The 27804-nt window shown below is 47.9% G+C and overlaps 1 protein-coding gene across 4 annotated transcripts in view; it reads right to left on the reverse strand.

Moving 5' to 3' along the window:
- Nucleotides 1-27804, reverse strand: part of SMARCA2 (SWI/SNF related BAF chromatin remodeling complex subunit ATPase 2) — a 1892118-nt gene that overhangs the window by 422257 nt on the left and 1442057 nt on the right. The window lies entirely within an intron of this gene.

Genomic DNA, 27804 nt, shown 5'->3' on the forward strand with positions numbered 1-27804 from the left:
CCCAGCAATACCAACCCCGGTGGTGGGTCTGCGAACCAATAATCACACCAGAAAGTCCTGGAGAACGGAACGGCTGAAAAAGCCATCTCTCCGGACTTGGCTGTCCAGGCAGTAGTGTCTAGGAAACGTGTGCAGCGAGGCACGCGTAGCTGGCTGACAGGTGTCCTGCAAGGGGACTCCCCGACCCAGGTCAGTAGTAGCCGCCGTGGCCCGAGTGGAATGGGCGCGCAGCCCAACAGGAGGCTCTTTTTTAGACAGAAAATAACAAGCCTTGATGCATAAGACGACCCATCGAGAAATGGTTAGTTTGTGCACCGCCCAACCTTTCTTAGCGCCCACGTAACCAACAAAGAGTTGGTCATCCACCCTGAACTGGCGTGTGCGATCCAGATAGTATGAGAGCGCACGTTTTGGGTCCAGACGGTGGAGCCTCTCTTCCTCTTTCGAGGGATGCGGAGGCAGAAAGAAGGTGGGCAAGGTGATGGACAGCCCCATGTGGAAGGCTGTGACTACCTTGGGCAGAAAAGAGGGTCGCGTCCGCAACACAACTTTGTCCGGATGGACAGAAAGGAAAGGAGGTTGTGAAGAAAGGGCCTGGAGCTCACTCACTCTCCTGGCAGAGGTGATGGCAACCAGGAATGCAGTCTTGAGAGTAAGAAGACGAAGAGGACAGTTATGAAGTGGGTCGAAGGGAGAGCACATCAGATAAGTCAGAACCAGGTTCAAGTCCCACTGCCGCATCACAAAAGGAACAGGGGGGTACATATGAGTGATGCCCTTCAAGAACCTATTCACAACCGGGGACTTGAACAAAAAGGGCTGATCAGGAAGCCTTAAGAAAGCGGAAATGGCAGTGAGGTAGCCCTTAATAGTGCCCAGAGCAGAGCCCTGCTGGGCAAGAGAAAAAAGAAAGAGAAGTACCTCAGAGAGGGGGGCAGAGAGTGGATCCACAGATTTTGCTGTGCACCATGCCACAAGTTTGTTCCACCTGCAGGCGTATACCGATTTTTTGGAGGGACACCTGGCTGCCAGAATTACATCGCAGACTTCAGGAGGCAAGTCAAATGGCGCTCAATCTCAACGCATGGAGGTGGAGACTGGACAGGGTTGGGTGGAGGACCGTCCACTGATGCTGCGACAGAAGGTCCTCCTGAAGAGGCAGACAAATTGGGGGATCGACTGACATGCTGAGTAGCTCGGGATACCAGTATCTTCGTGCCCAGTTTGGAGCCACAAGGATGACTTGGGCCTGGTCGCGTCTGATCTTCAGTACTCTGGGCAGAAGTGGTATAGGCGGAAAGGCGTACAACAGACCGCAACTCCACTCGCGCCGAAAAGCGTCTCCGAGCGAGTGCCGCCTTGGAAATTCCAACGATCAGAACTGATGACATTGCGCGTTCTGTTCTGTGGCGAATAGATCTAACCAAGGCCCTCCCCACTGCTGAAAGAGGCCTTGCGCCACGACCGAGTGAAGACGACATTCTGTCGGGAATGCGATCTAGGAATTAGATGCCTGGATGACCAGGCTCTCGGGGTGGGGTGGGTGGACAGGAAGCAGGGGTCCCCGGTGCGGGCGGTGGCGTCTGGCCACGTTTCTATCTACAGGGGGACCTGCAGCGGGCCTGGACCAAGTGCCTAAAAGAACGTCAGTCAAGGCCTCAGTAAACGGCAGTAGAGGCTCCGAAGAGCTTGCCTGCGGTTTAAGGACCTCAGTGAGGAGGTTAGTCCTCACAGCCATGACGGGGAGCTCAAGAGCCAAGGCCTTGGCCGCCTGCGTCAACACCACACTATAGGCAGCCCCCTCCTCCGTAGCCACGGTAGGAGGGGAGACAAATCCAGTGTCGGGCGAAGTGTCCAAACCACTGGCCTCCCCTAGCTCACCTGCCCAGTCCTGAAAAGAGTGGCACTCTCGTGCCAGAGGGTCCTCAGACCCCTCCCAATCCGCCTCGTCTCTAATTTCCTGGTACTCAGGTTCAAATGATGGGGCCGGATCATAAAAAGAAATGTTCTTCCCTCGACGTCAAATGCGGCGTCGGAACCAGATCAGGGGGGGTGGGGGGGGGGGGGGAATCGGGGAGGACTTCTTCCGTGGATGGCATCGGGGGCGACACCCTAGGGGTCGACGCCGGCGGGGTAGTGAGGTTGACCAGCGGCGACTGGGATCCGGAACCGGATCCAGTGGGGCCCTGCAGTGTCGGGACCGAAGTCGGCGAAGCACCCGGCCAGCTTTGGCTCCCAGTCGGGACCGCGGGGCCCGAAGGCGCCGCGGAACCAGACAGAAGAGTGAGCGACCTCATGGCCATGAGGAAGGCATCGATCTCCTCCGGCGTCGCGTTCTGCCCAGGGACCGGCGGGTATGGAGCAGGCCGCGACGCCTGCGGAGCCGCGTGGCCCGACCCCCCCCGGCCGCGTCGTGCGAGCGTCGGGGGGAGTCAGAAGAGCGGTGTCGCCTCTTCGACTTCTTGTGCCTCTTACCTGAGGACTTGGAGCCCAACGAGTGATGTCGACTCGCAGAGCTGTGATGACTCCGGCCACGCGACCGGCCCCTCGACCTCCTTCCGAACCGGGACCTCGAGCGGCGCGGGGCGGACTGCCGGAGCTTGAGACGCTTACGGGACCGCTCCCGCCTAGCCTTCGACATCAAGGCCCGGCAGTCGGGGAACGACTCGTCATCATGGAATGCAGGCAACGGCGATGGGGGTCGTAACCGACATCAGTCGGTTGCAGTCGTCACAGGGTTTGAACCCGGGCATCCCTACCCGCACCGTATGATCTGCTGTGGGTTTGGTATGTACAGGTGAGGGGCGCTTAAACGGTGCGGGTAGAGTATGGTGATGGATGATAATAGGATAGGACGGTACAGACAGTATAGAGGAAAACCCTATAACCTCTAACTAGTATTCAAGCAAGTGGTGCTGGAACACTATAGAACGTACAGACAATAACTGTGCACACGTCAGATAAACAATTTTGTATACATGTGTTATAGGACAAACGGAACTGAAGCTGTTGATTTGGTGAAAGCTTTATGATATTTTCTTTAGAGAGTATATAGATGCTGGCGTCTATATACTCTCTAAAGAGAATTACATAAAGCTATCACCAAATCAACAGCTTCAGTTCCGTTTGTCCTATAACACATGTATACAAAATTGTTTATCTGACGTGTGCACAGTTATTGTCTGTATATCCCTACCGGCACCGATGGAGTGGAAAAACAGATAAATAAATAGTTTAGTCAAAAATTGACTACGGGTACCACTTTTTTCGGATCGGCGCTTGCTGGCGTGGAAAAAAGAAGAACTGACGTCAGCGCGCGAGGGCGGCGTCTAAGTACTCCGGTGACGTCATCCCGACTCCAACGATGCCGACGACGGACGGGGAGCCGCAGACGACGCCTACCGACGCGCAGGGCTACTGCTAGGCAAAAATTGCTGGATCCAGACTGACGCCTGTGGATATTCTAAGGTAAGGAATCTAATGCTAACCTGTTTCTTTCAGATTATAGATTTACCTATATAAAAAGCTGTATACAATAAATATAAAGGAATGAACATATATACATACACATATAACTACATACACATATATACATGCATACATACACACACACACACACACACACACACACACACACACACACACACACACACACACACACACACACACACACACACACACACACACACACACACACACACACTGTTCAATAAAATATTCCCAGGAAAGGTACAAATAAACGTTTACAAAATTGATCATGGAGCAAAGATGTGACAACGGCGAGCTGGCAAACAGCCACATCGTACCGTAAAAAAGACTAGAGGGGCTAGGTCCTGCAGCCCGGGCAAAGGAGCAGGCCTGCTTCCCCGCGAGTGCCAGGTGCGGGCTGTGGTACATGGAGTGAGGAGCCGGAATCGGTGCACTGCACCCCAGATCACTGCTTTGCCCCAATTGTAAGGAGTCCTGGCCGGCTCTCCATTATCGGAAACCAAACACAGTCATTACTGGGGCCCCTGGCTACAGAGCGACTGGCCATCAGCCACTTGCCTCCGCTTCCGCTTCTTCTGAGCCCCGCGGTGAGCAGTCCCTGGAGAGCCTGAATTGGAGCGTTGTGCCCCAGATTATTGCTTTGACCCCCATTGCCAGCCGGAGACAATTGGAACCCCATCCTGCCTTTGCTTGGGCCCCAGGCTACAACGCGACCAGCTGCTCATCAGCTGGACAGGTTGCCCTTGATTCCGAAGGCACCAGTAGCTGAGGGCAGAGGTGAGCTGACACCCCCGCAAAATCGCGGCTCCTACCGCGATGGCCTGCCGCAAGGAGTGATGTGTCCAGGTGGGCTCGGGTGGCAGGGGAAGACAGGCCCATCCTTTCTTTCCCCAGGAAGTGCGGTAGGGCCTGGTATACGTTTGATGTGAAGAGGGGGCCCCTGTAAACTTGAGGCTGAAGCAGATAGCTGCCTGATCCTAACATGGAGCCAGTGGTGATTTCGTCCCCGAGCTGAACTTTTTCATTGCGCAGCCATACAGAGACATGCCTGTCCTCACGATGGAGTCCGGATTCCCTTCTGACCATGGTTTCTCACTCCCCCTGCACCAATCTGTCTCTCTCTGAGCGCACCTGATCATTGCCCGGACAGCAGAGTCTGAGCATTGTGTCCATCGCCCGGTGGAGCTGCTCGGCTTAGCTATTGAGGAGATTGGCCTTGGTTCATCCCCTTGCCCGTCACCTACCCAGCCAGACTTTGGACTCAGTGACTCCCCTTCTCCCTGTCTCTACCTTATCCCCTGCTCTCTTATTTAAACAGGGTCTTTGTTACCGTGGAGAATGAACACTCTGACCGATGGAGCTGTCCCATGTAGCTATAGCGGAGCCCGGCTCTGGCTCACCCCCTTGTCCGCCACCTACCCAGCCGGATTTCGGACACTGCTTTTCACTGTTCTTCATGGCTCCTCTTCTCTGCAACTACTCGACTGCTGTATTCACACTGAGTACCTTCCCCCTTCAGATCCCCCTGTCCTTATCCACTTGCCTCTATCCGGACTATCTGTCCCCTCTATCCTCCACCTTTCCTATAACGTAAGTCTTGGTTAAGTTACGCTCTAATATCTTATATTATTGTGTCAAGATCACATCTTTCTTTCAATAGCATTTATTGTTAATTGTAATCCTAATTGATGTAACAACGTAAAAATCTTTTGATGCTCCGTCCTCATGTAAAGCGCTCTGATACCTTCGGGTCTAGCCTATACCCTGTTCCTAACCTCACACCAGGACGTTTATTCGATTAACTCCTCTTGAACAATTGAGACCTAGCTATTTTGACTGATGCCCGGTGGAGCTACCCCGCTAGCAATAGGGGAGATGGGCCATGGATTGCCTCTTCGGCCGTCACCTACCCAGCCGGTCTTTCGGCAAACTCTCCTTTGTCTTGCCTGATTTTATCTCCCTCCTCCCCCTGCACCCTACCCCTATCCGCTCTACTCTTCTCTTCTTTCCAGCTCTTGTCCTCTCTGTGAACTTTCCCTCATCTGTAGAGACCTAGCTACCTGACCGATACCCGACGGAGCTACTTCGATAGCTATAGGGGAAACGGGCTGTGGATTCCTTCCTCGGCCGTCACCTACCCAGTCAGTCATTGGGCAGACTTCTCTTCGTCTCTCCTACAGTCTTTTCCCTCATCTTCTCCCTTTACACCTGCAACTTCCCCCTCCTGCTCTATTTGTTTCACCTTTCTTTTTTCTTTATGGTGTTGTATATTTTGATGTAATGTGTAATTTGTCATTATGTAACCCAATGCAAAGCAATCTGATACCTACGGGTCTAGCCTACCCAGCCGGACTTTGGGCAGACTCTCCCTCGTCTCGCTTTCGCATTCTCCCTCCCACCCCTTTACCTTATCTTCTTTCCCCCTCTATGCTCCATTTTCTTGTCCCCTTCCTAATGTTATTAAGTTGAGACCTAGCTATTTGGTCGATGCCCGGTGGAGCTACCTGATAGCTATAGAGGAGATGGGCTATGGACTTCCCCCTCGGCCGTCATCTACCCAGTCGGACTTTGGGCAGACTCACACTCGTCTCTCTATCCTATTTTCTTTATATCTCTTTACCCTACCCCTTCTCAGCTCCTTTCTATTTTGTCTTGACACTCTTGAAATGTTTTCTAGTAACTGATGTAATTGGTAACAGATGTAATTTTGTAACTTTGTGGAACCTTATGTAAAGCACTCTGATACCTCCGGGTCTAGCCAACGCTATATAAAACTCAAATGAAAAAAGAAAAAAAAAGTGAAGACCACTATCTGGGACTGTAATAAGATCAAGTTGAACAAAGGCCAATACAGGGAAGGCCTATTCAGACAACCAGCCACAATTGTAAAGAAGAATATCAGACAGAAAAAGGGATGGGCTAAAGCAGCGGAAAAAGGACAGAGTAAAATGTTGTAGTAGACCAAACGGCACAAGGGGAGGTCTAAAACCAAAGGATCAGTATAACAAACTGAAATCACAGATGAAGTGGCAGTATATACATCATAACCAGTGTGGCAGCCATAAAAGACATGTTGTAATAGGAGACAGGACCCATGAAATGACCAGAAGGTATAAAATAAACACAGCAAGAACCTTCAGTATACCACAACCATGGAGAAGAAAGAACCTTACCTATTCTTAAGGAAGATAAGGAAGAGAGTGAACCTCCTGAAGAGGCAGTCTGATCGGAGGATCCATGGCCATGTTCAAGAGCTCGGGAAACCAGACTGTCAGTGCCCAGTCCGGTGCCACAAGAATGATTTGGGCCCAGTCGCGCTTGATCTTGTTCAGCACTCTGGGCATAAGTGGTATAGGCGGAAAGGCGTATAGAAAACCGCAATTCCACTTCGCCGCTGAGCGAGTGCCGCCTTGGAAATTCCAACGCGCAGAACTGCTGACATTGCGCATTCTCAACGGTGGCGAACAGATCTAACCATGGCTCTCCCGACTGCTGAAAGAGACCTTGCACCACCTCCGAGTGAAGACGCTATTTGTGATCCATCATGCACCGGCTGGTGAGTTTGTCCACCCTGGCATTCAGAGAACCTGCCAGGTGTTGAACCACCAGGGACATGCCCTGATGTTCCAGCCACATACAAAAGCGAAGAGCATCTTGACATAGGGTCCCGACCCCACCTCGCCCTGTTTATTGCAGTACCACTTAGCGGTGGTGTTGTCCGTGAACACCTGCACTACCCTTCCTGTGACAGAAGGAAAAAATGTCTTCACTGCAAGACGAATCGCCCGAAGCCCCAGAAGGTTGATGTGGAGCTAGTACACTGCCGGAGGCCAGAGGCCTCTGATCTCCGCCTCTCCCATGTGGCTGTCCCATCCCAGGAGTGAGGAGTCTGTCACCTCTGTGAAATCTGGTTGGGGAAGGGAGAGGGATCTGCTGTTGACCCAATCCTGGTTCTTGAGCAACCACTGCAATTTACGTGCAGTTCCCTTCGAGATCTGGACAACATCGGAAAGATTCCCCTGATGCTGTGCCCACTCGAACTTCCGATCCCACTGCGCAGCCCGCATATGCCACCTGGCATGATCCACCAGCAGGATGCATAAGGCCATGAGGCCCAGCAGCCTCAGAGTCAATCTCACCGAGATCCGGGACAGAGGCTGAAACATCTGTATTATAGCCCGAATATCCCGGACTCACTGCTAGGGGTGATAAGCCCATAACAATGCTGTATCCAGAACTGCTCCAATAAAAAGGAGCTTCTGAGAGGGAGTCAGGTGTGACTTCGGCATGTTGATAGTGAACCGCAGGGAATGCCGAAGGTCCCGCCATCACTCTCCTGAACACCTGAGGGGCGCTGGTAAGGCCAACGGGGAGCACGGTAACCTGAAAATGCTTGTGGCCCACCGTGAACCGTAGGGAACGCCTGTGGGCCGGCAGGACAGGGATATGGAAATACGCGTCCTGCAAGTGCAATGCTACTATACGGTCTTTGGGGTCAAGAGCAGACATGACCTGAGCCAACATAAGCATCTTGAACTTCACCTTCCACCGGATGCGGGTGAGGGACCTGAGGTCTAAGATAGGATGCATACCTTTGTCCTTCTTGGATACCAGAAAATAGTGGGAGTAGCAACCACGACCTACTTCTGGCACAGGGAACCTTTCGATGGCTCCCTTGGCCAAGAGAGCTGCAACTTTATGGCAGAGAAGGGCCAAGTGATCCTCCGACACGCAATGGAAGGATGGTGGCATGAAGGGAGAGGTAGTCTCAAGGGGGAGTGAGTAGCCCCTTCAGACTATCTGCAAAACCCACCTGTCCAATGTGATTTGTCAGTGGGGGAGGAGATGGCGAATCCTGCCGCCCACTGGCCTCTGGTGGCCCTGAAAGGTCGGAATAGGAGGGTTTGGAAGCTGCTACAGGGGGGTTATGGGTTGACTGGCCTGCCAGCTAACCCCCAGACCTGCGTGGCTGGGTCCTACGTCCGCGGTCACGCCCAGGCAGGGCAGTTTGTGTGAACTGGTGGCTAGAATGGGTCAAATGAGGTGGGGCACCAATTCCGTAGCCACGAAAGGCAGACTGCATAGGGCGAGAGGTTGCCGCGAGGTCCAAGGATCTGGCCGTAGCCCTAGAATCCTTGAAGCACTCGAGCGCTGAGTCTGCCTTGCCACCGAAAAGGCGATGCCCATCAAAGGGCACGTCGAGTAAGGTGGATTGGACATTCCAAGAAAAAAACAGATGTCCTCAACCAGGCGTAGTGCCTTAGGGACACTGATTTTGAAACCGTCTGCCCAGTGAGTCGGCGGTATCCTGCCCACATCTGATGGTGAATTTAGCTGTGTCTCAACCACCTGACCACCTAGCTCTCGGGGTCGGGTGTTGGGAGAAGAAAAGTGGGTTGGCCAGGGGGTGGCTTCAGGCAATCATACTGTCCACAGGAGCCCCTGTGCTGGGTTTTAACCAAGTGCTCAAAAGGACGTCAGTGAGGGCTTCAGAAGGGGCTCCGAAGAGGCCGCTGCCGGTTAAAGCACATCTGTCAGGAGGTTAGTCCTGACTGCCACCATAGAAAGCTCGAAGACCAAGGCCTCAGCTGCCCTACGCAACACCACTGCATAGCCACAGTAGGTAGGGAGAGCATGCCAAGGTAGGGGGGAGGTATCCAAATCACTGGCGTCACCCAGGTCCTCTTGGATATCCGGCTCTTCAATTTGGTCAGCCAAAGGGTCCACAGACCCCTCCCCGATCTCCTCACCTTCCTCTGGTTGCCATTCAGGCCTGAAGGGAACACCAGGAATAAACAGAGGCAGAAACTTACCTTCCTGTGGGCGGTAAAGACGTTGATCAATGTTGGTCCGGCGCTGTGTTAAAGTCGGGGGTGATGCTGGGGTCGGCTCCGGTCAGAGGCACAGCCGGTGCCGGAAACATCATCACCGGAATCGGCGCTGGGCAAGGTACCGTGAAGTCGACCGGCGTCCATCCGGATCCAGCCCTGGATCCTCGGTGGCCCTCTGGTGCGGGGTCTGAAGGCACCCCGGCAGAGTCAGGCCGCCCAAAGATGCTGGGAAGCACTTCGTAGAAAACGTGAAGCTGGGCAGGGGACACTCTGGCACCGGGAAAGGGAGGACAAGTCGGAGCTGCCCCTGAAGCAGGCTCCGAAGATGGAGCTGGAGAGCAACGATGGTCCAGGTTCCGCGGCGAGTCAGCCGACCGACAGAGAGAAGGCGAAGAGCAACGCTGCTTCATCTTCTTCTTGTGCTTCAACTTACCCGAGGATCTCGAAGACTTGGATGACGAATGGTGATGGTAGCTTCGCGATCGGTCCGGAGACCTTTCTCTTGAACAGGACCTAGAGCGACACGGAGCCAACTGCCGGGCCTCCAAGAGCTTTCAGGACCTCTCCCGCAAATACTTTGGATTCATGGCCTGGCAGTCGGATTATGAATTTGGGTTGTGGTCGCGCTCCAGGCACCAAAGGCACACAAGGTGGGGGTCCGTAACAGACATCAGGCTGTTACAGGCCTCACATGGTTTAAACCCGGTCTGACTATGGGACATCCCTCGTACACCAGGTGTTGATAGACTCAAAAAGGAATCAACAAAAGTCAAGAAAACAGTTAGTCAAAAAGTGACTAAGGGGTAGCTCTCTCCGGATATGAGCTAGGCTGGCGCAGAAAAAGAAAGAACTGACATCAGCGTGCAGGGGCGGCGTATAAATAGATATTGCAACGTCATCCCAGCGACCACGACTCCTGATGCGGAGTTGACTGACGCCACCTACCGACGTGCTGGGGTACTGCTAAGAGAAAAACTCTCTGGATCCAGTCGGACGCCTGAGGGTAATTATAAGGTAAGGAATCTATAACAAATTGTCTCTTTCAGATCCAAATGTTTCTCAATTTTCGAGTTATTTTCAATCCTTGAGTATTGTATTCATTTAAAATCATACAATAGTGTCCACCATAAGGGTCATCATTTCTTTTTAACATAAATCCTCTGCGATGTGTTAATTCTCTTCAATAGATTTCAGTATGAAAAGAAACCCAATGCATTTTGAGTAAGCAAAACCTTTCTTCAAGGGTCAAACCAAAACAAAAACAATCTATTAAATAAAGGAGATAGTTACGAACCAAAACACCACAAAGTGTGAACCAATGTGAGTTGTTGAAAACTACATGCACACATGTCTGTGATAGTACTACTAAAACACGTGCCAACAACCTGTGTTTGTATTAAATCATGTGTTGCATTGATGTGAATAATTTCAAAACAAACCGCGTTTGTGCATTAAAATGAGGCTACACGAATGAAAGGGAATTATTAAATTAATGACTTTTTTTTTATAAAACCCTCACGGAATGCAAGTGATACCATCAACAGTGCTTATCAGGACAACGAACACACCAAGACAGCACACTGATGTTTGCATATTTTGGATTTTTTTCAACAGTACATTTGATCGAGTGCATCCACAGGTCTATCTTTTTTTATTGAGGTGTATAACGCCCGGATGATGAAAATCGGAAGGTAACACTAGGCAAGCCAGTATAAAATCACTATCTGTTTTGGAAAAACAATTAGCAGTACAGTATGAATATACTGTCACTGTTGGCCCCCTGATAGTCACTACACCATTTATGGGTAGTAATGACTAGCTTGTCCATTTGACCATTCAATATCAAAAGATTAGTATATGTGGTAACTGGCACTGTCGAAAGGACCAATAACTCAGCACTGTCTAGGGAATTTGATGAGAGGCATGCATCAAATCCACATACCTGCTGGTGGTGCCTGAAAAACAAGTTATTTATCGTCGCTAATGCTCTTTCTGGTAGATATTGTATCTAAACTCATGTACCCTGAGGTGCGGAGGTAGGTGAGACCGATATACAGGCGCAGGACTCAAATTACAAAACTAATATTCACAATGAGGTGATTGTCCAGTCAAATACTTGTTTTTATGAAAAAGTCAGAATTTTAATATAAGCACACAAAGCATAGAGACGGCACATGAAATAATATCCACCGTCTTAAAGTCGGCACGCTAGTGTCCTATTGAGCGGTATCCACAAGCCCTTCCATCCCTTTCTAGTGAGGCTCGTTATTCCTTCATTTGAGCTCTTGGAGGCAACTTTCAGATGCAGCCTATGCTAGTTTCCATGCAGCAAAGTCTAGGTTTGAGCTTATGTTATGTTATATGTTATGTTATAAGCTGTTTTGTATCGCGCACAACTACTACCGGAGTATCCTGGCGCGGTATACCGCTGGGGAACCCGTCCTGGCTTTCCCTGTGGGATGGTCCCTACTGGGAGTCCCCAAGGTGGAGCCAGGCATCCCCGGCGTTGATGGGGCCATTGTGGAGATTAGGCAATCTAATGCCCAGAGTTGCCGAGTGGGACCCCTGGTTAGAGTAGGCACCGAGGCGAGAATTATCGAGTCCGCTGACCCTGGTCCACGACCCTGCCGCGTCGGGAATTGAACCCTGGTCCCGGGCCGACTCCTGCTTCCGGGTTTGCCGCCTCTAACTAGTGAGAAACACCACTCCGCTTAAGAGTTAACTTCAGCAGCACTATGCACTAAGTTTGTGCAAGTCCCCAGCAGGCCTGCCGGCCTCTAACAGTTTTACTTGACCTAATCGCAGCTGGCAAGTGCTGGAGGACTGGAGTACATTTCTGCAGGCTGTGGTCTCCCAGAGCAGAGGGTCCACGACTTCCAGCAGTCTTTCCCCAATGATGCAGTCGGGCATCGTCAGTCTCCAGGAGGCTTGCATCTGTTTCGGTCATCCATTACTGTGGCACCTCACAATCGGCAAGTGTTTATCACAGCAGCCTGGGCATGACGATCCAAGGAAACATCACTATCTTCATTGTGGCACAATCCTGGCACATGGGGTAGCCTATTTCCTTCCCACAAGCTTGACACCCTTACTTCACGGGGGCCCCTACCTAGTATATGGGGGCCACTGACTGTCTCTGCTCAAGGGCAAAGTTATTTTCTTCACAATTATAAGTTATTGGTGAAAGAAGCACACCTTAAACAAATTCTTAATGTCAATTGAGTCACAATCAAAAGTTTATATATCCTACTCAATTCTAATGAGTTCATCTCGAGCAAGAGAAAAAGAGACACAATGATTGTATCTTACAAGACAACACAAGTTGGTTGGTCTCATTTTAAGAGACTTGTTCTTTATTTTCTCGTTGCATAAGTAGTTCACAGCAACAACCACAGCCAACGCATTTCGTCCTAAAACATCGGGGCTTCTTCAGGGCAGAAAATCTATGGAAACCTTGTGTGCCATATACAATCGGGAAAGATCTCCTAATGACTATGCGTAATCCAGTTAAAAGTTAATATCTTGTCATGTATACCGTTTTTTGACGAAATAATAGTTCCATCGATGCCTTTATATATTTTCACAAAACAAGTCCTTGCCTTCATATATTTTAACAAAACGAGTCCTTGAAACATGTTGATGTCTTGGTATTAATCCTGTTGCTGCTCACGACATGAGAAAATATCTTTACTTCACGGTGGCACCTCATTACACACATAGTGTAGTGACTTCATCCAGCAGCAGTCCAGACCGGGCATTTCACACTTCAGGATCCACTCAGCAGGATCCCAGACAGGCCTCACGCCCTTCAGGCGCTATCCTCCTTCTTACAAGGTTCACTGGTTTATACAGGCAGAAGGCTGGTGCTTCAGGCCCTAGGCAGTTGGTCTTGACTTCCTGGATGAATGCAACTCACCCAGCAGCACCAACTTGGTCTCTAGTTCTGGTTCCAGAAGCCAGAAGTTATGGTGATTTTTCACCTGAAGAACACGCCTGCTGAATAAAATGTGGGACTCATAAACCTTTACAGTTCAAATTCAGACACAAAAAGGAGGTATGTGGGTGCCAGCTCCTTTGAAGTGCTCTTTCTTCTGCCTTGTCCTTTGTCAAAGAGACAGTTTGCCACCGCAGTAGTGGCTCTAATTCAGACTTACCCACAACACAGGCCAAGGAGGAAACCTGGGATCACCCCAGGCAGTCAACCTCCACTGAAATGTGCCTCATAAAGAGGCAAAGACGTAAGCCTTCCCCCTCTGTCATGATTCCCTGGTCTTACAGTACTAACTTTATCGGACAATGAACCAGTGGCTGCTAGTGATATTTGAAATTAGGGAGGCATAAAATGATTTTAATACTGCACCCTAGCGAGCGAGCGAGCCCGAACAACCCAAAGGGGGGTTTGGGTTGGTTGGGGGGGATAAAAGAGTGGAGAAATATGTGCATTTTCAAGCAAATTTGAGAAAGCAGGAAGGTTAATAAAGCAGGCTGGAGGTTCTGCTATGGAGCCTGGGAATCTTCATATTCTGGTGTCTGTGAGGGGCGTAATGTCAGCAGGAAGCCTGTGGTCGCAGTGGGGGGCTGTGGTCTCCAGGAACCTGGAATCTGTATGGACCGAGGATTCTGCAAGAAGATTGACGTCTACAGAAAACAATATGTAGGCGGGTGGGGGCTAGAAGTGCACGTGGCCTGGGGTGTACAGGGGCAGGGGGTCTGCAGACGGGATTGAGGTCTGTAGAAAGGGCCTGGCATTAGCAGAGAAGATGGGGTATGCATGGATACAATGTCATATGGTGGCTTGCGCGATGGACTGGCGACTTTGTTGGACTCAAGTCGAAACTGGAAGAGGGTCGTGTGGGTATGAGGAAAATGTGGCGGATGCCCATTTCTGAGGGTGCACAGGCGTGTGGTTTGAACTCAAGGCCTGTGTGTCTGCTCGTTGGTATGTACGAGGAGCGAAGTGGGTGACCTGAGTGTGGTGCGAGAAAGAGAGAGAATCTTGGGACACTTGCGGAGTGAATCTAGGGACCCGTGTGTGGGCGCTATTATGAGGGCCACCTGTCCATGATAAGGGAGGGGGAGAGAGCGGGAGAGAGGGAGAGAGGGAGAGAGAGAGAGAGAGAGAGAGAGAGGGAGAGAGAGAGGGAGAGAGGGGGAGAGAGAGAGAGAGAAAGTGAGAGTGAGAGTGAGAGTGAGAGTGAGTGAGTGAGAGAGAGAGAGAGATCGGGTTGTGAGAGTGAAAGACAGACCAGTGGGGCATACATTGGGATCTGGACTTTGTGAATTATGTGGTGTTATAGGGTAAGAAATAAAAAAAGTACATTTATGTAATAATTAATGTTTTTTTAAAATAATTTTTTCTTAAAAATATTTGTTTTTGGAAATGATTTTTTATTTTATTTTATAGAGTATTTGTAGGTATTTGTTATATGTATTTAACATTATAATGGTTTTTTATTTCAATATTAAATATATTTGCATTTGAATTTTTAACAGTTATATATTTTTTAATTTATATTGTTTTTTAAATATTTTTATTGTTAACATTTTGTTTGTTGTTAATTTTGAACTGACTGAAGTGAGAATATTAATTGTTACTCCTCTACAATCCAATACTTCCGGTATCCAACACTTTCCCTACTTTTACAATTATTGGAGTGGGAATATTACATTTTATCCTGCCACTATCCAACACTTTCTCTTCTGTTGCACTCACTGGATTGGGAATAGTCATTTTACCCCTCCACTATCAAACACTTTCCCTACTGTTGCACTCACTGGAGTTGGAACAGTAATTTTCACCCCTTTGCTAACCAACAATTTAGCTACTGTTGCACTCACTGGAGTGGGAATAGTAATTTTTACCCCTTTGCTATCCAACACTTTCCCTACTGTTACACTCACTGGAGTGGGAATAGTAATTTCTACCTCTCCACTATGTAACACTTTCTCTACTGTTGCACTTACTGGAGTGGGAATAGTAATTTTTACCCCTTCGCTATCCAACACTTTCTCTACTGTTACACTCACTGGAGTGGGAAATTTAAGTTTGAAGATTTTTAAACAGTTTAATATTTTATATTAGAATGTTTTTTTATTAGATTTATGTCATTGGTACACACACACATATATATGTAATTTTTTATATAATTTAAATAGTTAATTGAAAGTAAATATACATACATTATGTATGTGTGTTGAACTTTTTTTAATTAAGTTTTTTTTTAAATTTATATTTAATCTACTCTTTTTTTAATTAATTGTATTATTTAACATATTTGTGTGTGTGTTTTCCCAGCCTAGCCCAGCCCTCAGTAACGTCAGCAATGAACATCTTCTGCCGGGGGATTGCAATCTTGAGCTCCACTAGCCTTTCCAGGCCTTGGGCTTCCAAAATAGAATCCGCAGGCCTCCATATTATGTACCATGCACATGCATTCATACATCCTAGCAAGCACGCACATGTATTGTGTGCTGACTGGCCCTACAAACATTCACCACGGAGGCCAAGGGGGGAACCCACAGGTCTCCCAGTTATGTATCATGCATAGGCACACATACACCCCAGCACGCACACACAATTATCAGGCTCTGTCCGGCGCTATACACATTTACCATGTAGGTCAAGTGTGATTTCAGTAGACAGCAGCTGAGCTTTATATGAGTGGACCAGCAGGCACCACACCTGTGACACAAGTAAAACGGGCTATTCACAATGCTGATCAGTCTTAAACACAAAAAGGGTATGCTGCCACTACTGCACTCATATCACTTAACTCTAGGTAAGGGCAGCAGCCTTCTACCACTAAAAGGGTAGCACTTAGTGCACCCTTCTCGGTCTAACAAGACTGCATTATTATAAGACAGGCCTAGGTCACAGCACAAACACACGATCCATGTTCGCCAGGGATTCAGATATCCATGCAGCTGAGGCACTCAGGGAATGATTGCACGTCTGTTACCTTGCAGGGTACTATTCCATCCCAAAAACTACCTACCTGGAAAAAGGCGTCTTCTTCACTGCCTTGCTTTTCTTTGCCCCAGAGAATCCCACAAAGAGTTGATTTCCCATCAGATGTTATCCGGTATAAGCAATATAAAAGCGCAGAGTTCTTAAGGTGTCCAAACAAAAGAGTCTCTCTTTTTCTTTAGAAGTGTCAGACACAGCAAAGAATGTGCAAGTGTGATGGACTATCTGCCATGAAAGGGAATAACAACCCTCTGTAGAAATAACCCCTATTCCTCAGCCCCTGTTTGTCTGGAAAGAAGGTGCTGTAGGGCATTGGAATGACAGAACTTGAAGCTCACTCATGAGACGATATGAGGTTATCACAATGAGAAAGACACTCTTCAAGGTCATGAGACGTAGAGGACAGTTGTCCAGCGACTCAGAAGGGGTGCAAATAAGAAAAGTATGCACCAAATGAAGGTCCCACTCTGGCATCGTAAAGGATTTAAAAGGAAAAATACAGTGGGAAAGCATACAAGAGTACTCTACTCCTCTCTAGGCGGAATGCATCTCTGAGAGAACTATCCTAGGAAGACCAACATACACAAATATTCACACTGCGCATCGTAGCAGTGGTGAAGAGATTGAGCTTGGGCTCTCTCCAAAGCTGGAAATGTTCTGCACAATAACTGGATGGAACTGCCATTCATGATTCACTGGGTTTCGATGACTGAGTTTCTCTGTCCTGGCGGTTAAAGATACCACACCAGGTGGTGTGATTCTGAAAAATGCCCTTTCAATACAGCCAGTTGCGGAGAATCAAGGCTGACAAATGCAGGGTCCAGGACTCCACTGCACCCTGTTTGTTGCAATACCACATGGCAGTGTGCTGTCTCTTGAGGATTCCACCCAATCTCCTCTTGATAGACGGCAACAAGCTTTCAGTTCCAAATGAGTGGCGCACAACTCAAACAGGGTGATGTGGAGACATGTCTTTGCCAGACACCAGAGTCCTCCTCCTTTGCAAGACAACCTCTCCAACCTAGCAGCAATGCATTGGTCACCACCAACAGTTCTGAGTGGGGTAGGGAGACGGGTGTCCGCTGGTTCAATTGCAGTTGAGCCACACCTGTAGATCTTCTACAGTTGCCTCCGAAACCTGGATGGACTCAGACTGTTTTTTTTGCTGCTGGGCCCATTGAGACTTCAGATCCTACTGCAGAGACTGCATATGCCACATGACATGTCACAAAGTTTAAACAAGTGTGGTGGTGTGGCACTCTATGTAATGCTGATTTAATTCAATCCTAAAATAGCTTGGGTGCTGATCGATTTGCTCCCTCTGACCAGTGGGGAGTTGTCGAATGTATCAAAATGGATGCTGTCAAGCTTGACAGGGTAGCCAATCGCACTCCTTAGGGAGATATGTTGATCTCTCCAATGTTTAAACCAAAGTTTCAGGTAAAAAGTTTTCAAGAAGTATACCAACAAAAAACGACTTCTCATTCATTTATTCATCTGTTCAAAATTATTCTCAGTATATGCTGTTACCTCACAGCTATATGGAAATTCCAAAACGTTCCAAAATTCTCAAATAATCCATTCAATCGATATTATAATCCTCCAAATACCCAATGCATTTCGTGCTGGCTCACAGAACATAGGTCGGCTATTCGTACTAACAAGAACTTGGCACCTCTAGTGAAACATTTCTCAGAAACCACCATGCTCCAGATGACTTCAAATGGCGCATCCTAGAAAAAATTAGACTCCCACGTGAAATATTTTGGATTAAAAAACTGAATTCCTGTACTCCAACAGGATTAAATGAACGGCTTGAATATAGTTGCTTTCTATAGCAAACTAAACTGTATATTTCATTTTCAGAATGCAATCTAACTTTCCAGTAATTTGTTACATACAGAACATCATTGTGTGAACACAGTCATTCGTCTAAATTTATTTAACATTTGATGTGTTGTTTGACACAACACTTTGACCTTGTAAACGTTTTTCTTCCTTTTTTCGGGTCTACAGCACCTTTGTTAAATGCGAATCACACTGTACCAACATGGCCGCCATTTACATATACTCTCCGACACTAACAACCACTATGACCTTTATTTGGCTAATTTCATTTCATATGGTTGGCTATATGTGTTATTTCCTATTAACGTCACGTTTTTGATCTCACCACCGTAAAATAACTACGCATTCACATTTTTTAAATGAAACACAACACACTTCCGGGGTACGAAGGAATTGACCATTCAGACCGTGTTTAAGCGCACGCGCAGCACGCCCTAGTTTGATCCCGACTAAGGCCAGAAGACAAGTTCACGTTTCCTTCCCGATTACCCGCTTGGTAAGTGATACATAGTTTAAACTTTAGCAAGTAACCTCGGCATAGTTGCTACTATCTAAACATTCGGAAAGACTTGTATGCAATTTCCGTCACGGTGACAACATTAACGGGGTTAGAGAGTGAACAGCCATACACAATATCACTGTTGTTTCGTGATTTCAGTTCTACCCACATGGAGATTCCATCCATAATGCACGCTGGGATTTTTTACTAAACAGGTGAATCCTACAGCTTCACAAATTACAGGCAATATCGTCAATGTCTTTTTTGTTCAGGTTTCACCGTTCTTTTTATACACATTCTTATTTTTCCCCACCTGCATGTAAATAGATCGGTTAACATTGTATAGTGTTTTAAAATGTTATCAATGTTCCTTATTTTATGTGGTATGCTCCTATATCTCTGACAGCACTTTATTTGATTTTACCTTATAGATTAAAATGTATTTCCCCTGATGAAGTGCGGACAGCACGAAATGCATTGGGTATTTGGAGGATTATAATATCGATTGAATGGATTATTTGAGAATTTTGGAATTTCCATATAGCTGTGATGTAACAGCATATACTGAGAACAATTTTGAACAGATGAATAAATGAATGAGAAGTCGTTTTTCGTTGGTATACTTCTTGAATACTTTTTACCTGAAACTTTGGTTTAAACATTGGAGAGATCAACATATCTCCCTAAGGAGTGCGATTGGCTACCCTGTCAAGCTTGACAGCATCCATTTTGATGTCACAAAGTTTGCCATCGTCTGGAGGTGGTCCACGACTGACGCGGCGAGCACTCCAGTCAGTCATCAAGTTAGAGATAAATTGGTACACGTGAACTCTGAAGATATGCTGCAGCCACCACGAGCGTCGGATTACCAGTAGGGTGCAGGTGATCCCGAAAGGGACAACTTCAAACTGAAAATGTTTGTTGCCCACCTTGAACCGCACGCAGCACCCATAGGTCAGCAAGACAGGAACATGGAAACAGAGGTCTGCAGGTCCAGCGCTACCATCCAGTCTCCTAGATCCAGGGCAGATAAAACCCTGGGTCAGCATTAGTATCTAAAATATGTCCTTCTGCAGGAAGAAATGAGAAATCGAAGATCTAAAATAGGACAAAGGCATCTGACCTTTTTAAGCAGAAGGAAATAATGGGAATAACATCCAGTTGTGTGACTTTATTGCTATTTTTGCCAAAACAGACTTTCTAGAGTACAATGGGCATGTGGTACTTTGAAAACGTCTCTGATGCAGGTAAAACAGGCCAGAAGTCTGAAAGGAATGGCAGGGTATAGCCCTGTTGAAGCATCTGCAAACCAGAAACCTCTGCAGGACAAAGTTAGCAAAATGCTCCAGGCGGAACCTGACTATCCAGCCAATAATGCTTGATGGAGGAAGGCCCACGGATCTGCCTGCCAAATGTCTAGAACAGGGACGCTGCATGCAAATGCAGTGGTAGTAGCTTTGGCCCTGGTAGAATGAGCATGCTGTCCATACGGAGGCATCTCCTCTGCCTACGAGCAGAAGATCTAAATGCAGAGAATGATCCAGCCAGAGATGGTTCTCTTCTGCACTGCCTTTTTTTGCTCCAGCAAACACCACAAACAAGGAATGATAGACTCTCTAGCAGAAAACGCGTCACCGAAGTATGCAACTTGTTCGTTTTACCATCTGTCCTGGATCGTTGCAAGCATGGCTCAGCAACTGCGGGGACTGAAGGCCTACTGCATCCAGCTGATCAAGCATGACAGATGGCATATGCGGGCTCTGTAGTTAGTTCTGAAGTCCAAGTTGACACAGCAACAGGGGTATCTCTCAGATCAGGTCCAGATTTCAGATTAGGCTGCAAAAGACCTACATTGATAGCTGCTGGACCACGATTAGATCAGTGGCAGACCCATCTCCCTACTGCCCCTGGCAGTCGCCAACCACCTTCGGATTATGGCCAACCCCCCGTTATCTTTGGGGTTCACGATCAGCGTGCTGAAGTCAAGCCTGGTTCCTTTTGAGACATGGTGGAGTCTTTCGATCAGCGTGTGGTGGGATAAGGTGTTTGAAGTGTGCCGAAAGGCCGAGGAGGATCAAAGCTGCCGTTTCTCCTCGGTCGAGGAGGGTCGGATGGCGTTGGTGGGTTCATCAGGGCAGTTCTGGTGTTGCGAATGCTGCAGAAGCAGATTGGGAGGCATGAAGTAGCTGGTTTTGCTTCAGGAATGTCATGAGTTGATCATCTTTTCCAGGACCTTCGCTGGGAATGGGAGCAGGGAGACTGACCAGTAGTTTTTGAGTTTGCTTGGGCCAGCAGAGGGTTTTTTGAGTAATGGTCTGACTAGCGTTTTTTCATGCACCAGGAAATGTTGCGGTGGTGATAGAGGTGTTGAATAGGTTGGTGAGATTGTGACTGATCCCATGGTTTCCAAGGTTGAAGCGGGCATGGGTCTGTGGGAGCTCCCGAGTGGATGGATTTCATGGTTGAGATGGTGTCTTGGGTGGAGAGGATGTTCCAGATGGATGGTCAGTTTGTGGTTTGTGTCAGTTACGGTGGTGGCGTATCTCTCGAGGAAGTCCATAGGTGTGGGCTGGGGTTCGAAGTTTCTATTATAAGGTTGCAATCTTATTGTGGAAGAAGTGAGCGAGGTTGTCGTACAGTTCCTGTGAGCGTATGATGTTGTTTTTGCTGGCAGCTGGGTAGGAGAATTCCTTAACGATCTTGAAAAGTCCCTTGCTGTTGTTGGCGCTGGTTTCAATGTGTGTGGCAAGGCCTGTCTTCTGTCTTGGCCTCAGTGGTAGCGGATAAAGAAGGTGTAGAAGGCTGCTCTGTCGGAAGTGTCCTTGCTGCTGTGTTATCGCCTCTCCGACTGTTTGCTGGCTCGTTTTGCTGTTTTGAGTTCTTGGGTGTATCAGCTGGCCTTTTTGTAGGATTTTTACTGTATGTTGCTCTTGATGGAAACAATGCTGTCTGCACAACTGGTGATCCAGGCATTGAGGTTTTTCACTCCCTGTTCGAGTTTGGTGGCGGTTGGAAGGTTGAGGGTGTCGAGGGCGTTCTCCTAGCTGGTCTCTAAGATTTTGTTTCACCTTCGGTGAGGGGTGTTGGTCATCTTGGGGGAGGTGGTGCGGGGGATGGAGATGCTTAAGTGGACAATGGAGTGATAGGTCCATGTGAGTTCAGTGACATGCCTGTATTTGAGGCAGTTGCAGGAGGTGAAAATTGGGTCTAGCATGTGTCCTGCGGTATGTGTAGGTTCATGGATGATCTGATATATATCTGAGTCAATCCGAGGCAGCTCATACTGTCTAGGAGGTGCGCAGTGTTTTTATCGTTGACGTTGTCGATGTGAAGTGGAGTGCAGTTCCATTGAGAATTTGTAGGTACCGGGTACCTGCTACATGAAGGCTGGTGGGCCTGGAGTTTTCAGCTCTGAGGCGTATTAATTACAGTTTAAGCTCATTGAAAATCAGGCAATTGCATGGCTAAATTGACTTGGTTAATATATGACAGGAGAAGCAGATGCGCTATTGTGGGTTCGAAGGGACAGCCTTATTTGGAATACCGATGCAGGTGCGGTTTTGAATCTCCTTCATTCTTTATTTGTTTGATGTCAATACAATCTGGAAAAGCATATACACCTGCTTATATGGTTTATTTATTTTCATTCTAACATTTTGTGATCTTTTGCATTAAGTATAACTAATTATTTTGAGATGTCACTTTAGGACATCACAGAACAATCAAAACATCCCTACTATTCCAGATGTCAAATGAGTCCCTTATTGGCACTTTCACTTTTAGAAAGTTGGCATTTTCTTGCCCTAACCATTTTGTGCTTGCAGCCTGCATCATGGGTCACATGGCTAGGTGTAGTTGGCCTTTGTGTGTTCCTCCCAGAGAGTGCCACCTATGGGGACTAGATATTGGCAGGATGAGCCATCCTACCAGGATGGGAGTGGTGGAGCTGTGCACAGCCCCACTTACAAAGAACTTCACGCTAACCTTTTGTTATCCCAGACATCCAAGTACCAAGGCAGGGAAGAAGGAAATTCCAAGACCATCTTTAGGGGGGGGGGGAACACAAGACGTTTCTACCACTTAAAAGCTGGCACCAGGAATCAAAAAAGGACCATCAAACCCAATCTTCAGTTCACAACTGGACCTGTGGTCATCACAAAAGGTCTGGTCTGCTGCTTGACGCCTTCCCTGTTCTCTGAAAAGGCCAAATGGACCTGCTCCTTTTATCCCAGGCTACCTGAGTGATTCCAAGTGCCAGCTCGTTGATTTCCTATTTTAATGTACCCAACAAGCTCCAGATGTCTCCCTGCAACTGTCCAGCTGACCTACTGCATTGGTCCCAGCTGACCTCCTGCAACTAGACTTGCAACTAGACTTCTATTGAAGTCTCTGATCTCCAATTGGTTCATTCCCAGGTCCTGGACCTGTGGCTGGCATCAGAGAGAACTCCTCCAGGCCTAACTGAAGGCTCCATCAAATCCAGCACAAAGCGGCATGAAGCCCTGCAAAGCCTCACTGCACTGGTGCAAATTTCATTACAACCGACACCGAGCAACGTAAAGCAATGTGAAGCCCCGCAGCACAGCTACAAGTTTAACCGGTACCCACGCCGAGCGACAAAGCACTGCGCAACCTTGTCGCACAGCTACAACTTCATTGGAACCAATGCCAAGCAAGGCAAAGCTGTGTCGCACAGCTTCATTGGGACCGCTACCGGATGACGTGAAGCTTCACAATTCAAGGTCACGAAGATCACACACTAAAGAAATAAGGTACAATACTAGGTCGGCCAAACTTGGTCCTGTGCTTGGCCTGCGCTCCATCGCGTCAGCCTGAACGCATGACAATGTACCGGACCAGCGCGACCAGACACCCTCAGTTGGTGCTTTGCGCCTTTTGGCACGACTTTTAACTAAGCCTTTAAAAACCAATACCTACAGTTATACTGATTACATTTCTGTCGTTTTTGTCTCAAATTATTTATTAAAACGTAATCTATTTCTTTACACTGGTGTGGGATTGCTCTTGTGTTTTCCCTGCATAAATGTTTGTGTGCTGCCTAAATAATTTACACATTGCCCCTCAGTTAAGCCTGACTGCTTTTGTGCCAAGCTACCAGATGGTTAGGCACAGCTCAAATTAGTGACTGTTGTGGTTCACCCTGACAAGGATGCTTCAGAAGCATCCTTGTCAGGGTGAACCACAACAGCTCAAACGAATAACCCAATTCCTCACATCTGGGTAGAAGCTGATGTATGGAGGATGAACAGAAAGAGCTGGAAACTTGCTGACCCTCCTGGCTGATATAATGGCCACTAAGACCATTTTAAGCGTCAGAAGTGTCAGAGAACTGCTATGTAGGGGCTTGTATGGGGAGTCCATAAGAAACATCAGAACCAAATTAAGGTGCCATTGGTGCATTACGAAAGGGGCAGGAAGGAACAAATGTTGCAAACCCTTAAGGACATGAGTCACAACAGGGGACTTAAACACTGATGGTTGATCCAGCAACCACCAAATAGCTGAGGTAACAGAAAGATAACTCTTTATGGATGCCAAGGGAAGGCCTTGCCAGGCTAAAGATGGATAAGTTACTTACCTGTAATCCTAGTTCTCTTCCAGGGGTATCCTCATCAAAGTCATAAGCACTGAGTATTCTCGCCCATGTGCGGGACCCCGGAAACAATATAAAAATATATATGTAAAAACACATATCTAGCTCCACATATACGTACATACATATATTATTTTTCTCATACCAATGCAGCCCCAAAAAAAGGCTAACACAATGTAAAACCTTGTACATGTACTGCAATTATAAAGGAAAGCAAGAACACATTAAATCCAATATCCTTTGAATTTTGTGTTTTAAGGCGTAAAACCACTCATAACTCCTGAAAATTGCTTATAAAAAGACATTGTTAGCCTCAGGCTGCATTGAAAAGCAATAACATAGAAAATGAAAGCATTTTCAACAAAAAACTGGCACTGTGCCTATAAGGCAGCCCTGACCCCAGGCTTCCCATCATGCCTCGGGGGTGACAGTTAGGTCAGTTGTTCTTTGCATAACCCTGATGTCAGGGCTAAATACAAATGTAAAAAACGTACAGCTCTATTTTACCTGGGGGAGGTGGGTGGGTTGCTTATGACTTTGATGAGGATACCCCTGGAAGAGAACTAGGATTACAGGTAAGTAACTTATCCTTCTCTTCCAGGGGATCCTCATCAATAGTCATAAGCACTGAATAGAATAGCAAGCCCAACAACCACCTGCAGGTAAATGAGAAGTACATCTTCTACCTTAAAAGACCGAACATCACAGCTCAGACTGGCTGTTAAACAGATTCCGCAAGGAGGCTTGGCCTACCTGGGTATCTGCTCTCGTGTCAGAATCAAGACAATAATGTCTGGTAAATGTATGGACGGACCGCCAGGTCGCCGCCTTACAGATCTCAGACATGGGCACATTAATGAGAAAAGCCGCAGTCGCAGCTCTTGCCCTGGTGGAATGCGCCTTAGGAGAAACCCCCAGGGGCTTTTGCGCTAGCTGGTAAGCAAGTTTAATACATGAAACGATCCATCTGGAAATGGAACGTTTTGAGGCAGCATGGCCTGTCCTGATCGATCCATAGTTAACGAAAAGATGATCAGAATGACGAATCACTTTAGACCTGTCAAGATAGAATTTTAAAACCCTTTTCAGGTCTAAAGAATGAAGAGCCCTCTCAGCTGGAGTAGAGGGGTTGGGAAAAAAAGTGGGTAGAGAAATGGTCTGATTTAGATGAAAATCTGATACCGCTTTAGGCAGAAAAAATTGATGCGTCCGCAGCACCACCCTATTCAAATGGAACGCCGTATAGGGTTCTGATGCGCAGAGGGCTTGAATCTCGCTCACTCTGCGAGCTGATGTGATAGCCACCAAAAAAGCCGCTTTCCATGAAAGATTTTGTAAAGTAGCTTTGTGAATGGGTTCAAAAAGAGGACCCATTAACTTTGATAGCACCAGGTTCAACTCCCAGGGTGGAGAAGGAGGACGCTTTGGAGGGTATACTTTTTTCAACCCTTGCAGGAAGACCTTGACAGATGTTAGCTGGAAAAAAGAGGTTTGAGAAGGTGACCGCCTATAAGCCGGCCGCTAGGTGCACCTTGATGGAATTAAATTTTAAACCTGCTTTAGCCAGATACAACAAATAAGGAAGAACTGCTTCTTCTTGACATTTGATGAACTCAGAATCATTGTTGTGCACAAGTGTGTTAGCTTGCTCACCACCTTCGGAATCAACGGGAGAGGTGGAAAGGCGTACACAAATTTGTTTGACCAGTCGATCAAAAGAGCATTCCCTCTCAAGCCTGGCCGGTGGAACCTGGAGGCGAAGCTTCGGCATTTGGCGTTTTGGTCGTCCGCGAACAGGTCTATGGTGGGACGACCCCAGGATTGAAAAAGTTCCTCTACCACTTCGCCGTGAAGAACCCAGTCTTCCTTGTCGTCGAAATGACGGCTTAGAGCGTCTGCCCTCACGTTTTGTTCTCCTGGAAGGTGAACCGCCGTGATAGACAGCCTGCGAGCCAGAAGCCAATGCCAGATCCTCTGCGCTTCCAACGACAACGTCCGGGAGCGCGTTCCCCCCTGCTTGTTCAAGTAGTACATCGTGGTGGTGATGTCCGTCTGTACAAGCACGGATGCCTCTTGGATTGAGGGGAGGAACGCTTTGAGAGCTAGGTGGACTGCTCTCAGCTCCAACATATTGATATGGTAAGTGCTTTCTTTGTGTGACCACTGACCTTGCACCTGCAGTGGGCCCATGTGTGCTCCCCAGCCCAGAAGGGAAGCGTACGTGATCAGCGTCTGAACAGGGGGAGGTTGGTGGCAAGGACTCCCACCTGCATATTCTGAGCTTTTGTCCACCACGAATAGAAGCTCGAGCTGCATCTGAGATGGTGATGTGATCGTCCCAGCGAGCCGATTGTTGATCCTACTTGTCCTCCAGATCCTGCTGAAGAGGACGCATTTGAAGTCTGGCATTCGGAACCAGGAAGATACAAGACGCCATCGACCCTAGCAGGGAGGCAATCCTGCGCACTTTCTGAGCCTTGACGCGAAGAATCAGTTGACATTTCTGGGTGATTGATGATTGTCTCTCCTCCGAAGGAAACACTTTTCCTGCTTCGGAGTCTAGCAGAGCTCCAAGGAAGTGGATCCTCTGGGTGGGCTAAATGACTGACTTTCCAAAGTTGGACATGTAGCCCTAGTCTCTGGCAGAGCTGTATACAAGTCTGGAACTGATTTCTTACGCTGACTGGGGAAGGACCTTTCACCAGCCAATCGTCAAAGTATGGGTACACGAAGACCCGTCTGCGGCGTAGAGCAGCTGTCACCACTGCAACACACTTCGTGAACACCCGAGGGGCCGATTTCAACCCAAACGGTAGGACTTTGAACTGATAGTGGGAGGTCCCCACCCTGAACCGAAGAAATCTTCTGTGACTGGGGTGTATTGGAACATGAAAATAAGCATCTTGAAGGTCCAGCGAACACATCCAATCTCCCTTCCTGAGATGTGTATATTTGGTGAAGCGCCAACATGCGAAATCTTTCCTTTTTGACGTGCAGATTTAGTGTTCGCAAGTCCAGAATGGGTATGTATTCGGCCTTCTGTCCTCTGTCCTTTTTTCTTGACCAGAAAATAACGGGAGTACACCCCTTTTCCCCTCTGAGAGACCGGCACTCCCTCAATAGCTGACTTTTCGAGTAGAGTGGCAACTTCTCTTTGCAGTAGGTGCAGCTGATGATTTGATGTTGACATCGGGGGAACCGGTGGAGGCAGATGATTGAAACTAAGACAGTACTCATTCTGAAGCGTAGACAACACCCATTTGTCTTTTGTGATGCTTTGCCACTCTTTCAAATGATTTGCCAGGCTTCCCCCCACTGGAGTGGTCCACGGTGCTGGGGGAAGAAACGACTCATTGCTTGGATTGAGTCTTGCCGGTGTTGTTGACTTGGCGTTGATTACTTCCTCCCTTGTAATTACGCCTTCCTTTGTCCTGGGACTTTTGCCGCCCCTGCTGATCGTGGCTATTCTGCCAGTTCGGGGTTTGAACCCGCTGCTTGTAGAGCCCTTGTTAAAGGAGCGAAATTTCCTCGAACTCCTTCTTCTTCTCAAGACCCA

This window comes from Lissotriton vulgaris, chromosome 3_1 (assembly GCF_964263255.1).
Source record: "Lissotriton vulgaris chromosome 3_1, aLisVul1.2, whole genome shotgun sequence".
Lineage (NCBI taxonomy): Eukaryota > Metazoa > Chordata > Amphibia > Caudata > Salamandridae > Lissotriton > Lissotriton vulgaris.